The sequence below is a fragment of the Protopterus annectens genome, chromosome 3.part0, assembly GCF_019279795.1.
Source record: "Protopterus annectens isolate FY-2018-M chromosome 3.part0, PAN1.0, whole genome shotgun sequence".
Taxonomy (NCBI): domain Eukaryota; kingdom Metazoa; phylum Chordata; order Ceratodontiformes; family Protopteridae; genus Protopterus; species Protopterus annectens.
The window spans coordinates 600140081-600154220 of NC_056731.1; the positions used below are offsets into that span (position 1 = coordinate 600140081).

The following is a 14140-nucleotide window of genomic DNA, read 5'->3' on the forward strand; positions in this document are numbered from 1 at the left end:
TAAAAACAATAATCTGTATAAATAATCGAAAAAAACAGGATACTTATAACAGCTGCGGTCAACAACTCTTATCCACTCTGCTCAGTGTGTATAGACAGAAACCCTATCAAAGTTAGGGCTTAAATACCAGAAGAACAACTTTTTTTTTTTTACAAGAACACAAAAGAACCAGCCCCCACTCAGCAGACTATTAACACAATATAGCCAAGTTAAAGAGAGGCTTCAGCTCGAAACAATAGCCTACAGCTAGTAACACTAGAGAAAGCCACAAACAGATAAAGATTTGTAAAGATACAGAATGCTTTTAACTGCAGACAAATCAGTTACTTGTGCAGATTAGTTAATCGCAATAAAATACACTTGAAGACTAAAAAGCAGACAATAAAAGTGCTATATATTAATTGTTAAAAACAATAATCTGTATAAATAATCGAAAAAAAAACAGGATACTTATATATCTCAGCTAACAGCTGCGGTCAACAACTCTTATCCACTCTGCTCAGAATATTTAGAAGAAGCCCTGATAAAAGATAAAAACACAAAACAAAATGAGTTTTGGTTAATTTTAGAACTGGTGGAATTAGTATTGAAAAAAAATTTCATTCACTTTGGTGGAGAGTTTTTTCAACAAATGAAAGGGGTAGTAATGGTGGCCTCTTGTGCCTCCACATACGCCAACATTGTGTTAAGAATATAGGAAGGAAAGTTTATTGTTCATTCAGAATACAGTAATTGCTGGGTACTATACAAAAGGTACCTGGACGATGTATGTGTGTACTGGATTGACACAGAGGACAAACCTAGAGAGTTTATGGAATACATAAGTGAAACTACAGATTTTTTGAAATTCACCTATAATGTTTTTCAGGATAATCTTAATTATGTGGATGTGACCATTCAAAAGAAAAATGGGGGCTTTAAATCTAAAGTTTACATGAAAGAAACCTTCTCCCACTCTTACTTGTACTTTACAAGTGCACACCATTTTTCACAAGAAAGAAGTATTATAAAGGTGCAATATGTTAGGGCCAGTAGAATGACTTTGGAGGAGGGAGATTTTTTTGGGTGAATGAGACCTACTGGAAAAGTTATTCAGAGAAAGAGGTTACCCACTAGAATTGATACATAATGTCAAAAATGAGGTTATTAAAGGGAGAGAAGGCAGGTTTAAACCCATTTTAGGGATAAGCAAAGATAGTGAAGGGGTAGAATACAAGCAGCAAGTTGAATAAAATAATAAAGAAGAATATAACATGGCCTTAGTTACCGAATACAGTGGAGAGGGGAAGATTATCAAGAATTTGATTGAAAGAGAATGGGATAGGTTTATAGGCTTGACAGATATTAGGGATATTTGTAGAAAACTTTTAAAAATAATTTATAGAAAAGGGAAAATTTTAAAGGACATGTTAGAACACAAAAATATGGAGAACAGGGTGCAGAATGTTAAGAGAAAATGAATGTTTAAATGTGGGACGTACCCAATGTCTATTTATTTGGAACAAATAGACAATATACATAAAAAGTAAGAATAAGAAAATAGAAAGTCATAACTATTACAACTGTAATACAATGGGCATAGTATTTTTAGCCCTATGTGACATTTGTGAAGCCTTCTGTATAGGTAAAACTGAACAGAAGATAAGGAAAAGATTGTACGAGTACTACCGTGACATTAACACTAAAAATGAAAACAGCACATTATATAAGCACACTAAGAAATGTAAAGGGGCAAAATTTGTATTTTTTTACTAGAAAAAGTTAAAAAAGACACAAGGGGAGGGCCCTGGGAAGTAGCAATTGAGTATATTTGACATGGCTTAGTGGTAAATCACTTTGGTTATGGTGTGCAGGGTCCTGGGTTTGAGCCTTACAAAAACTGTTTATTTTTTTCATTTTGTGGCTTTCTGTAGTGCTTACTGTCTGTATGCTAATAGCTTTAGTATTGTTGTTTGTTTATACAGTGATTGTTCAAAGCACATGAACAGGACATCTTGAATTAGCTGAAGCCTTTCTTTACCTTGGCTAGATTGTGTTAATTGGCTGCTGGCTAGTGGGGGCTGGTTCTTTTTTGTTTTTGTAAAAAAAAAAAAAAAATTGTCTAAGGTTGTATCTTCTGGTATTTAAGCCCTAACTTTGAGAGGGTTTCTATCTGTATACACTGAGCAGAGTGGAGGAGAGGTTTTGACTACAACTCTTAGCTGAGATATATAAGTATCCTGTTTTTTTCGATTATTTATACTGATTATTATTTCTAGTAATTTATATATAGCACTTTTTATTGCACTGTGGTGGTGGTGCTACGGTAGCATTGTCACCTCACAGTAAGACGTTGTCCTGTTCGATTCTCAGCTAGAGCGTCTTCTGTGTGAAGACATGCGTGAATGGGTGTACCTTCATTGAAGGTTGTACATCAGGGCCGGCAACTCTGCACGTAAAAATCTACTGCCAGTCATTAGCGGACCGGAGTTCCGCTGTGGCGACCCCTAATTGGGAAAAGCCGAAAGACACAACAACAACAACAACAACTTTTTATTGCCTGCTGCACAGTTTTTGAGTGTATTTTTATTGCTATTAACTAATCTGCATGGGTAACTGATTTGTTTGCAGTTAAAAAAGCATTCTGTAGAGTCTCATTCCTCCTTTATCTGTTTAAAAACTTTCATTTTGTGGCTTTCTGTAGTGCTTACTGTCTGTAGGCTAATAGCTTTAGTATTGTTGTTTGTTTATACAGTGATTGTTCAAAGCACATGAACAGGCCATCTTAAATTAGCTGAAGCCTTTCTTTACCTTGGCTAGATTGTGTTATTTGGTGGCTTTGCAGTTGCCCGCCCCTACTGTAAATCTGATCTGGGACACTCCTCCCAGCCTAGTGTTATTAGCTCATTCTACCTAATACAGAGAGAACATTTGATAAGGCCTTCTGTTTCTCCTTTTTCCCTTTCAAAAGAAAAAAAAATTTGCCTGAATCTCTTTGGTTCTGACTGTGCTTCTCAAACATTCTGGAAATATAGAGTATATTTTAGAGCATTTATTATAACTGCAATTGCCTTAATATTGCTACAACTCAAGTGCTCTAGGTTGCACTGCATCTGAAGTGTTTGTGTGTTTAGCTGCTTTTCTGTATATATAGGCTTCTCTGTATATGTAGACTAGCTACTTATTCTGCTGTGTTACTGCCTCTTAAATAATTTTTTAGTTGTGCACTTGCCTTGCTTCATTTAAAAAGTTTTAAATTGCTAATTTTGTAGAGTTTTAATTGCATTTACTGTTTAGGACTACACACTCAAGTGTGTTAGCCTTTTCTGTGTTTATTTACTGTATTATTGTATTGTTTAGCATGTCTCAACAAAAAAAAATACTATGTTGTTTGCTCGTTTCCCACCTTTTATAGCCAGTCCATATCCCAGGCTTTGCTTGTCTCAGGACTTTATTTTCTGTGCTCAGAGCTATCCAGACCTTGCTGTGGCAGAGGGAAGTCCTACTGCCTACCAGTAGGACTGGTGAGCATTGTACTGCCTATCTAATGCTAGAGGAGTGGTTTCCAGCTCAGAAATTGTAATTTTATTAGCATTTCTGGGATGATTTCTATCCCCTTCAACTTTCTGGCTTAAAAACACGTGTGTTTGCACATTTTTCACATCGTGCAGTACTGCGAGGCTATAGTTAAACTATTCCAGATGCCAGAAAGTCTGCTCTTCAAAATTTCCCTTAGAACTAGCTGGTTTTCTCAGTAGTAGCACTAAAATCTGAACCCCCTGTGACTAGCACTTGCTCTAGAACCTGCTGGAAAGCACTAGGAAGCCTGAAACTGATTCAAGCACTCAGCTCTCCTTGTCAATAAGGAGAAATTAATCATAGGCACTAAACAGCCTATAATTGCAAAGTACCTTGAAAAGGTAAGGGAAAACAGCTCTTAAACTTTACAAGAAAGCACTAGGAAGCCTGAAACTGATTCAAGCACTCAGCTCTCCTTGTAAATAAGGAGAAATTAATCATAGGCACTAAACAGCCTATAATTGCAAAGTACCTTGCAAAGGTAAGGGAAAATAGCTCTTAAACTTTACAAAAAAGCACCTAAACAGGCATGTCCAAGGGTCAGCTTCCGGTGATTTCTCCTGTCCACCTGGTGAATCTGAGCATACTGGGGCAGTGCGGCAACTGCCTCATGTACACAGACAATCCTCTCCTCCTACCACCCAACACTACAACTTGTGAGAGATGCACTTACATAGCCAAACTGGAAGCAAGCTCTCTCTGGCCAAGATTGTGCTAGACAGTCAAGAGGAGAAGGTTAACACCTGCATTACACCTCAAGCAACTCATAGCCCTTCAAAACCCACACCATTAACACCCACACATAGCAACATTAAACCCACATATGCGGAGGCCCTTAACATTAACCTGCTCAAGCAACAAGGACCTCCGAAGCTGAAACGCAAACAAACACCAGTCATAACCAAAATGACACATAGCTCACAACACCAGTGTGCCACCCAGCAACAGCCCCTAAGGCAGGACAATGTACCTTTAGTCATAGGTGACTCTGTAGTCAGGCACACTGATGTCCCACTCACCAGGCTGAACAAGGATAAAATTACAGTTAGCTGCCTGTCGGGTGCCAGAATCCGCCACATAACGCATGCACTCAAGTCACTCCACAACAAGTACAAATATGACTCTGTCATTTTCCATGCTGGAGTGAATGACTTGAGATGTACCTCCCTGGACTACATGAAAAGAGACATGGAAGAGCTCTTGGATCATGTGACCCAGGCAGGTATGACTCTAGCCCTGAGTAGCATCCTGCCTTCACCCAGAATGATACCACAGTATAAGGACAAAATGATTGACTTCAACAATTGGCTAAGATTCTGGTGTCATTCAAAGGGGATCCAGTATTTGTCTGCCTGGGAAGACATGATCGATAAACCACGATGCTTTGCCAGAGATGGTCTGCACCTGTCAACCCTGGGATTCAGGTTACGGGCTAAAGCTCTTGCCACCCCTATAGTGCCTTTTTTAGGCAAGATTCAAAGGATAAAACCACCACCGTAACAGATACAAGCATGCAAAATCTGAAGGTAATGCTACTCAATGCTAGAAGTCTAAACCTCAAAATGCACTCTCTCAAGGCACTCCTAAAAATGGAGAACATCAATATCTGTACAGTAACTGAGACCTGGTTCAAGGCTCCAGTGAGCACCCCTGCAATACCAGGCTACAATTCTTACCACACTTTTCGGCCTCAAATCCAAGACCGAAACACTAAAGGTGGAGGAGTGTCCATATTCACCAAGGATATTCACACCTCCAGGCTAGTTGCCCAACACAATGCATCTGAAATTCTCCAGGTGCAATTAACACTAGGTAAGACTGCAATACAAATTGTAGCTTGCTACAGATACCCCACCATGCCCCAAGATTCTCACTACACCTTTCTAAGCATACTGGAAAATATTAAGATACAACCAAACACCCTAATACTGGGTGATTTCAACTACCCTGCCATTAATTGGGAAAACTACTCAGGTACCAACTCCTTTTCCCAACGGTACTTGGAATTCATAAATTCCAACGCCCTGGATCAACTAATCCATTGTCCCACCAGAGGATCCACTATCCTAGACCTGGTCATTATCAACATGGGAGATAGATACTCCACACCAGTGGTCACCCCCTCATTGGTCAGGTCTGACCATAAGCAAATCACCTTTGATATCCATATCCCACCCCCACCCCCACACCCCAGTAAGGAAACCTCCTTAAAAAACTTCTCCAAAGCCAACTTCATGCTACTGAAGTCAGAAGTGACAAACTTCACAACACCCACGCAGATGGGATCTGGAAGTTTGACTGCAAAATCCTACACTAAGGTACTGTACGAGCACATCCACTCGTGCATGAATCGTGCCATCCCAAATAGAACCAAGATGCTCTTCTCCAAATAAAGGAAGCCAATATGGTGGTCCCCTGCTATAAACAAACTATACAACAGAAGGAAGAAACTGTTGCAGAAAAGAGGAAAATCCCAGGATGCAAAAAACTCCCTCACCAGCCTCAGTAAAAAGCTGAGATCCCTCATAAAATCCTCAAAAGCTAGTTACGAAAATGAAAATGCCAAAGATAACCACAAGGCATTCTATAGTTATGTCAAGAATCTAAATGGCAATGCTCAGATCTGCTCTGAGCTACAACAGAATGGCACTAAATATACTGATCCCAAGGATATTGCCAATATCCTGGCAGATCGATTTAGTGCCAACTTTGCCCCCCCCCCCTCTCCCCCTAAAGGGCCCATCTCAATAACAAAAGATTGCCAAATTCTGATAATCACGGCCACACAGGTAGAAACCACACTCTCCAAAGCTAAGAATACAGCATCCATGGGACCAGATGACATCCCAGGCTGTGTACTACATGAACTACAAAATGAACTGGCACCTCACCTAAATGTCATGTTTAATCATAGCCTCACCTCAGGCTTCGTGCCCACTGAGTGGCGCACAGCTACAGTTATCCTGCTCCACAAGGGAGGATCTGCCTTGGATCCCGGGAACTACCGTCCCATCAGTCTGACAAGCCTGATCTGCAAGGGCATGGAACGCATTATCATGGAACTTATAAACAAAGACACTGGCAACCTTCAAACACTGGACCCCACCCAGTTTGGGTTTGTGAAGGGCCGATCTTGTCTCCTGTATCTGATTGACTTCTTTGAATCAGTCTCCAGAGCTGTGGATGAGGGTAAGGTGGTCCACACAACCTATCTGGACCTCGCCAAGGCCTTCGACACCATTCCCCAGTCTGGAATCATAGATAAACTTACTAAGCTGGGCATAAATCCCTATGTCACTCGATGGGTTGCCAACTGGCTTACTGACAGAACCCAGACTGTAAAAGTAGCCAGCTCCAAATCCAGCTCCAGACAAGTGACAAGTGGAGTACCTCAGGGTTCAGTCCTGGGACCACCCTTGTTTGGCATCTACTTCTCTGAAGTACAGGCCAACTCTAAGGGACTCTGGCTAACAAAGTTTGCAGATGACTGCAAACTGGAAGCCATTATTGAATCCCCAAATGATGTAGATGTTCTACAAAAGGGCCTTACAGAAACAGATGCCTGGTGCCAAAGCCCCATGGCCTAAAGCAGATGCCATAAGCTTAATGCCAAGAAATGTATAGTTATCCCCTTTGGAAAAAAACATGTACCCATGAATTACCACATAGGTGGCAGGACAATAAACACTGAAAGTGTGATGAGAGACTTAGGGACACAGGTGGACAGTGGTCTCACTTTCGATAACCACATCGCCCCAACAGTCAGGAAATCCTTCTATGTGGCACACCTCATCACTAAGGGCTTTTCATCCAGAAAAAAGGAGGTCATTGTCCCACTGTATTCATCCCTCATTAGACCCATTTGGTATGTACCTCACAAGACATCTGCAACAGCTGGAAAGACCACAGAAATACCTCACTAAAAGAATCACAGGCCTAAAGCAGATGCCATAAGCTGACCATCTAAAAAACTCCAGCTGTACTCTGTGGCATATCTTCTACTCAGAGGCGATCTCTGCTTAACATACAAGGTCATGTCAAACCCTGAGCTGTTGGACATGCTCCACTTAAAGAAATCCCTATCCCTCAGAGCCACACGCTCCAGGGATCTAAACCTTGTCATCACAATGAACAAAACATGCTGGAGGGATTGGTTTCTGACCCATAGACTCCCCATACTCTGGAATAGACTGCCCATACATGTCAAGCAGAGCGCCTCATTGGCCCTCTTCAAAAGGAACCTTGATGATTGGATGGGAGATAGGAAATTCACCCCGGGGATCATGTCAGTCACCCTGCTAGACAGGGGTCCAGAGAAGTAAATATTGTGGGAAGAAATATCCAGGGAATTGTTATGGCTAGGCTTGCATATTGGCCCTAGGGCCAATAGCCTAGTACCAACCTATGAACCTATAAATAATTGTTATGGCAAATTACCTTGGAAGCCAACCCAAAACCAGTGCTGAATGAGAAAATTTCCCTTGCCCCATTACTAAAAATGAGAGGTGCTAAATTATAACATACATTTTCCTTAACTGTCATTCCTTTTGGTTTAAGATTGGGTACTATGATTTAGTATTTTTTATTAATAGTGTTTTATTATATTACATTATGTAGATTTATGTGGTAGCACCTATATTGGTTAAAAGAGGTCAGGATTTTTACAACAACTATGAGTTTAACCACTAGACAGAGCTAAAGTATTTAAATGAACATAAGGTCTGTACAGGTTTATAATTTAAAATGGTTATAAATAAATAAACTAATTATTTTTATTTACAAATGATGGTTTTATTTAAGGCACATATTAAACATACAGAAAAATATATTACTATGTATAATAATATTTTTATTGTATAGTTTTTAAATGTAGGGCACATATTTTTTTAAAAAAATGTTAATGGACAGTTTTGGAGTTGGTGGGATGATAATTGATGGAATGCATTTATTGTAGACTGGAAAGACTTAATTAACTATATGTAAGTGAATGTAACTGTGGTTTATTGTAGCACCTGATGAAGTCTTGCTCGAAAAGATGAAAATGCGGTGATTACAGTTAAGCATTTATGTGTAAATTTTGGCTTAATAAACTTCTTGGTGGATTTTAATGATTAACTGGCCCCTATCTTCTCCATCCGATTGCCCTGGCAGTTTGGTTTTAGATTTTTTGTTTTATACCTTATTGTCTTATCAAATTTAGTATTGCCTTATGTGCTGTACTTACTCTTTTCTAGTCTGCCATTTCTGTTCAAGCCTCACTTATAAATTCTGCGATTTGTGGTTTGGTAAATTTACTATCCAGCCTCTGCATATATTTCTTTAGTTGTAACATTAGACCAGCAAATGTCAGTTGATCTGAGTTCAGTAATTCAAATGTCTGTTTTTCTCCATCCTATTTTATTACCTCAGTCCCCTTTTATCATCTGCTCCCCAAATCTTGGTTATTCTTTCTTGCCTTTACAAATACTTATTATATATCATTCTCTATATCTTTCTTATTACAGTATGTAGTATAGCTTAGTGGTGGTCTATGTTTTCAAGGTTCAGTTTCCTTTAAAGTAAAGACATGCCTAACAGTTTTAAATAGACAAGCTCACATGTGATCCTGTTTTTACCTCATTGGGCACTATTTCTGTCACATGCCTTCCACTTGGGCATGTATTCTAAGTCCTGAATCAAATGTATTAACCTAAGCTATATGGTCTTATAGTTTACCTCCAAATCTGAGAATCTCTAGTCACCCTCTTCCTTTGCCAGTGTTAGTTTTTCTCCACTACATTTTTTCTCTTTTGTTATGTCAAACTGCATAATTTCCTTTTTCATATTATTCCATATCTTTAAATTGTAATGCCTTCCCTAATAAGGTCAGACCACAAAATTGTCTCCTTTGAAGTAAAAATAAAGACCTGGAACCCCAGCTAAACCTGGAATTCATAAAATTTTCTAAGGCTAACCTCCTGCTATTAAATGAGAACCTGGCAAAATTTCAAGCACCTATACACCATGAGAACACTGCTGCCTATGCAGAACTGTTGACAGAAACCCTGTACAAGCATGTTAATAGCTACATACAGACAGTTCTACCCACCTGGAAAAAGTACAGAACTAACTCGAAAAACATGCCATTCTGGTGGAATCACAAAATCAATAGGCTGTTTTACAGAAGGAAGAAAATCATGGCAAAAATTAGGAGGTGCAGCGCCCAGCAGGATAAAACACTCTCCTCAAGCACAACAAACAACTCAGGGGAAAAATAGTCTGCCAGAGTCAAATCTGCGGTAGGTTTGGCCTTCCAGGCCAAGGACAACCACATAGCATTCTTTAGCTATGTCTGCAACCACAAAGGCAATAACAACTGTGCACAGAAAATATATGGAGCCACCTATACTGAGCCAGATGATATAGCAAACGTCCTGGCTTATAAATTCAGCTCCAACTTTACCGCCCTCTCTCCCCTCAACCTTCCCTCAGGAAATATCATCAAATATAACTCCCCCTACTATCCACTAGGGAACAGGTCCTTAATGCTCTTTCTAAGACCAAGAACACTGCATCAATTGGCCTAGACAATATCCCAGGATGCCTTCGACCCATCAGGGCCTCTGGAATTATTTAACTGTAACCTCTAAACAGGTTTCATGCCTCATCAATGGAGATAGGCAATAGTCATCACTCTGCACAAAGGTGGGGCATCTACACACCCTGGAAACTACAGACCCATAAGTCTCACTAGTCTTTTATGTAAAACCATGGAAAGAATTATCACAGAGATGATCAATTAAAATATAATAAACCTCCAGACACTGGACCCAACCCAGTTTGGTTTCGTCAAGGGCAGATCATGCCTACTTAACCTGGTGGACTTCTCTGAGAAGGTCACCAAAGCAGTGGATCAGGGCAGAATCATTCACATTGCCTACCTTGACCTGGCCAATGGATTTGACAAAATACCCCACTCGGGCATTATTAGTTAGAACTGGGGCTTTCAGCTCTACAGAGAGGCCAGTCACAAGTGGAGTCCCTCAAGGATCAGTCATTGGACCACTCCTTTTGGCATTTACTTCTCAGAAGTCAAGGCAATGTCAGTGGTCTCTGGCTGACTAAATTTGCAGATGATTGCAAATTAAGAGCTGTCATTAAATATCACACTGAAACAAATGTTTTGCAGGAGGGGATGACACAGACATACAACTGATGTCAGAGCCATGGACTAAAACTAAATGTCAAGAAATGTATAATAGTATCCTTTGGAAAGTCATCCATCCCTGGTAACTGTCATATTGACAACACACCCCTTTGAGATGACTCAAAAGTCAGGGACTTAGGGACACACAAAGATAGTAATCTTGCCTTTGACCATCATGTGTCTACAGTGGTGAGGAAACCATTCTGTGTTGCACAACTTATAAACAAAGGTGTATGGCATCTAAGCCCAAGGAAGTCATTGTTCCACTGTATTTGGCATTCGTCAGACCTATCATTTAGTACAGTGCCCCATTTAGTATATACCTAACTAGGCGTTTTCAACAATTGGCATGTCCACAGAGGTTCTTCACTAAAAGAATACAGGACATAAGTAAAATGTCCTATGCAAACCGATCAAGGGCCTATCCCTGTATTCTGTCTCCTAATGCCTGGCATACAGGGCATTGTCAGACCCAACTCTGATGGACCTCCTACATATCCACAAACCAAACAGCACCAAACTTACCCATTTTAAACACTTAAACCTTGCCTGTGATACAAATAGGACCTGCTGATGAGAGAGAGAGGTATGTATCCAAGAGACTACCCAGTCTATGGAACAGGCTCCCCATCCATGTGAAGCAGAGTTACTCCCTAACCCAATTCAAGTGCAACTTGGACAATTGAATGGGAAACTGGAAATTCATCCCTGGTTTGGCACCTATGATTCTAATGGACACAGGCAACCTGTAAATGATTCATCTCCCAGGCCCATTCTTATAAGAATCAAGGGTATCAGAACGTGTCAGAGATTTGGGATGCATGGCTAGGCTTAAAAAGGCCCTTGTGGTCATGAACTGCATACTGTAGCCAGTAAAATTCCTATTCCCTGCCAGCAGCCTCTCTTCACTGTAAGTCTTCCTTACTGATCCTTCATTTTTAACTCTTTATTCATGTAGATATTAAATAATAACATTGTCCTTATTTGTGAAAAACATTTTTAGTTAATATTAGGACCACTTCTTTTCCAAAAGAAAGACACATTTTTCTTTACTAAACTTATAAAAACAACAACGTTTACATTTATATTTATATAAATTTATTTATTATATTTATATAAACATATTTATATTTACATGTAAACAACATATTTACAGTAGGTATATTTTCAGAAGGTAGTGAAGATACTGCCCAGTAAAGTAGCAGAGTAAAGCTTCTTCTACTCCTTCCTAACAAGACAAAAAATGAAAATCTACTTTTTCATTAACGATTACTCTTCATATTCAACAAGAATTACACTGATATCAAGAGCAAACATTTCTATAAAAGTAGTTTTCCATTTTTGTTTTATTCTTCCTAAAAGAAGGTGTACACTAGCCTTAAGGCTGAAAAACTACATTTTCTCAGTTGTCTGATTTATTTATTTATTTTATTTTATTTTACATTTGTTAACCGGGCTAGTCCAACTGGATGTATATCCATTTTCATTAGACGCCCGGGGAGATGAGCTCCAGTTGTACAATTTGTTAATACTAACTTAAACATATAAGCATAACAATGACAAAAATATTAGGAATCTATGCACGTTTTTAACATTATTCCAACCTTGATAAGAAGAAAGGAAGAAAAATGATAAAGAGAAAAAAAGATGAACTAGGAGTTATAATATTATAAACAAAAAAGAACCTTGTTCATATATTGAGAGGAAAAAATAGCAGCAAAAATAGACTTTGAAGAAATCTAATTTTCTAATAAATTCGAAGGACTATATTTATTAAGGATTTCACCAACACAGAAGTCTGATGGTGAAAAATAAAAGACGAAAGAGGGTTTAACATAATTGCCTAAGGCAGAAGTTAGTCAGGATTACAACTAGGCCAAAGCCAGTGTTTTTTAGGTATATTTTAAGTTGTGGTTTGAAGTTAGTTAGAGAGGAAAGAGAGGTGAGATCAGGAGGAAGAAGGAAATAGAGGTGAGATCAGGAGGAGGAAGGTTCCATTTTTCCCAACTACATTAGAGAAGAGAGCATCGCCTGCCCTGTGGTTGGATTTGCTGGTGCAGATCAGTAGTTTATTTGAGGAGCGCAGGGAGTTTAGATTCAGGTAGGGAGTAATAAGGGTAGATTGAATTGGGGTCTTCCTTGGCTGGTAAAGTATTTTGTGGGCCAATGTAATTTGGTTAAACTCAAGAAGATTTTGAAATTCAAGCCAGCCTAGTTGAGATAGATTCTGGCAATGGTGTGTTCTAAATGGTCGTCCAGTGGCAAATCTAGCAATGTTATTGTAAGATTTAACCAGTTTAGAGAGATTGCTTTTTGAGAGGTGAGTATAGATAGCAGGAGCATATAGAAGTGAGGAGATAAAGGTGGGAGTGGGTGATACTTGTTTTAGCTAAAGGAGTGAGGAATGGCTTAATTCTGTAGAGGGCACCCATTTTTTTGTTGACTATATTTACAGTATTGTTAATATGCTCATTGAAAGTAAGGTGGTTGTCAATAGTAACCCCTAATAGTTTTGTTGTTAAGTCAGGTTGTATGTGAGTACCATTCTTTGATAGGACAGTGAAATCACTAAGGGTGTGCTTTTGGGTTGGTGAAAATAGTAGGAGCTTCATTTTTTTGGGGTTAAGTAAAATACAGCATTGAAGAAACCAAGACTCAACTTTATTAAATGCTTCTGATTATTCTTTGTAGCAAGAAACAGACCCTGATTTAGCTCTCAGAGCTTGAGAACACCTACTGTAAATCACAAATGTTTTTTTACATAACTGCAACTAGCAATTTAGATACCTATTTACATGCCCAATCCTCATGCTGCTAGATATTCAGATACTGCTTATTTCTTCTCTTTAATTTATTTATTCTTGTCACTAATGCACATTTTTAACACTTCCCTTTAATTTCAATAAATATCTCAAATGATGTTGCTATTTTCAAAAGGTCAGTCTTGCTAACTAACTAAAGAGACTGTATCCTCTTGCATCATAGAAGGGCAAGCTCTATTCCAAAGCACTAGAAAGAAAAACAGTTCAGTCTGCATGATGCAGATCCTACAGTCTGCAGCATGATAACAAATGTAACCATAACCTTGGAACATGTTTCAGACTGTTATTTACCACTGTACTTATTTCAGTCATTTTAAAATCTCTCTTAGTGTACAACTTACATTTTAATTGTCCAGAAAGCAGAACACATTGTTAGTATTTTCATTTTACCTGTGACTTTCCACACTTTTCCCCTACTGTTGCATCTTAATCTTGTATTAAAGTACATTTTTCATTATTATTTTTTTAGTCAGGATGTAAACTTGCTATAAGTAGTTGTTATTCAGTGATGGAAACATTTTGACTACAGTTTTGACGGGTGGATATTATTGGTTGGAGTTCTTCCTGCTTTCTT

At 38.9% G+C, this 14140-nt stretch overlaps 1 protein-coding gene across 3 annotated transcripts in view; it reads left to right on the forward strand.

Annotated features, from left to right (window-relative positions):
- Positions 1-14140, forward strand: part of ITGA9 (integrin subunit alpha 9) — a 5160704-nt gene that overhangs the window by 2234490 nt on the left and 2912074 nt on the right. The window lies entirely within an intron of this gene.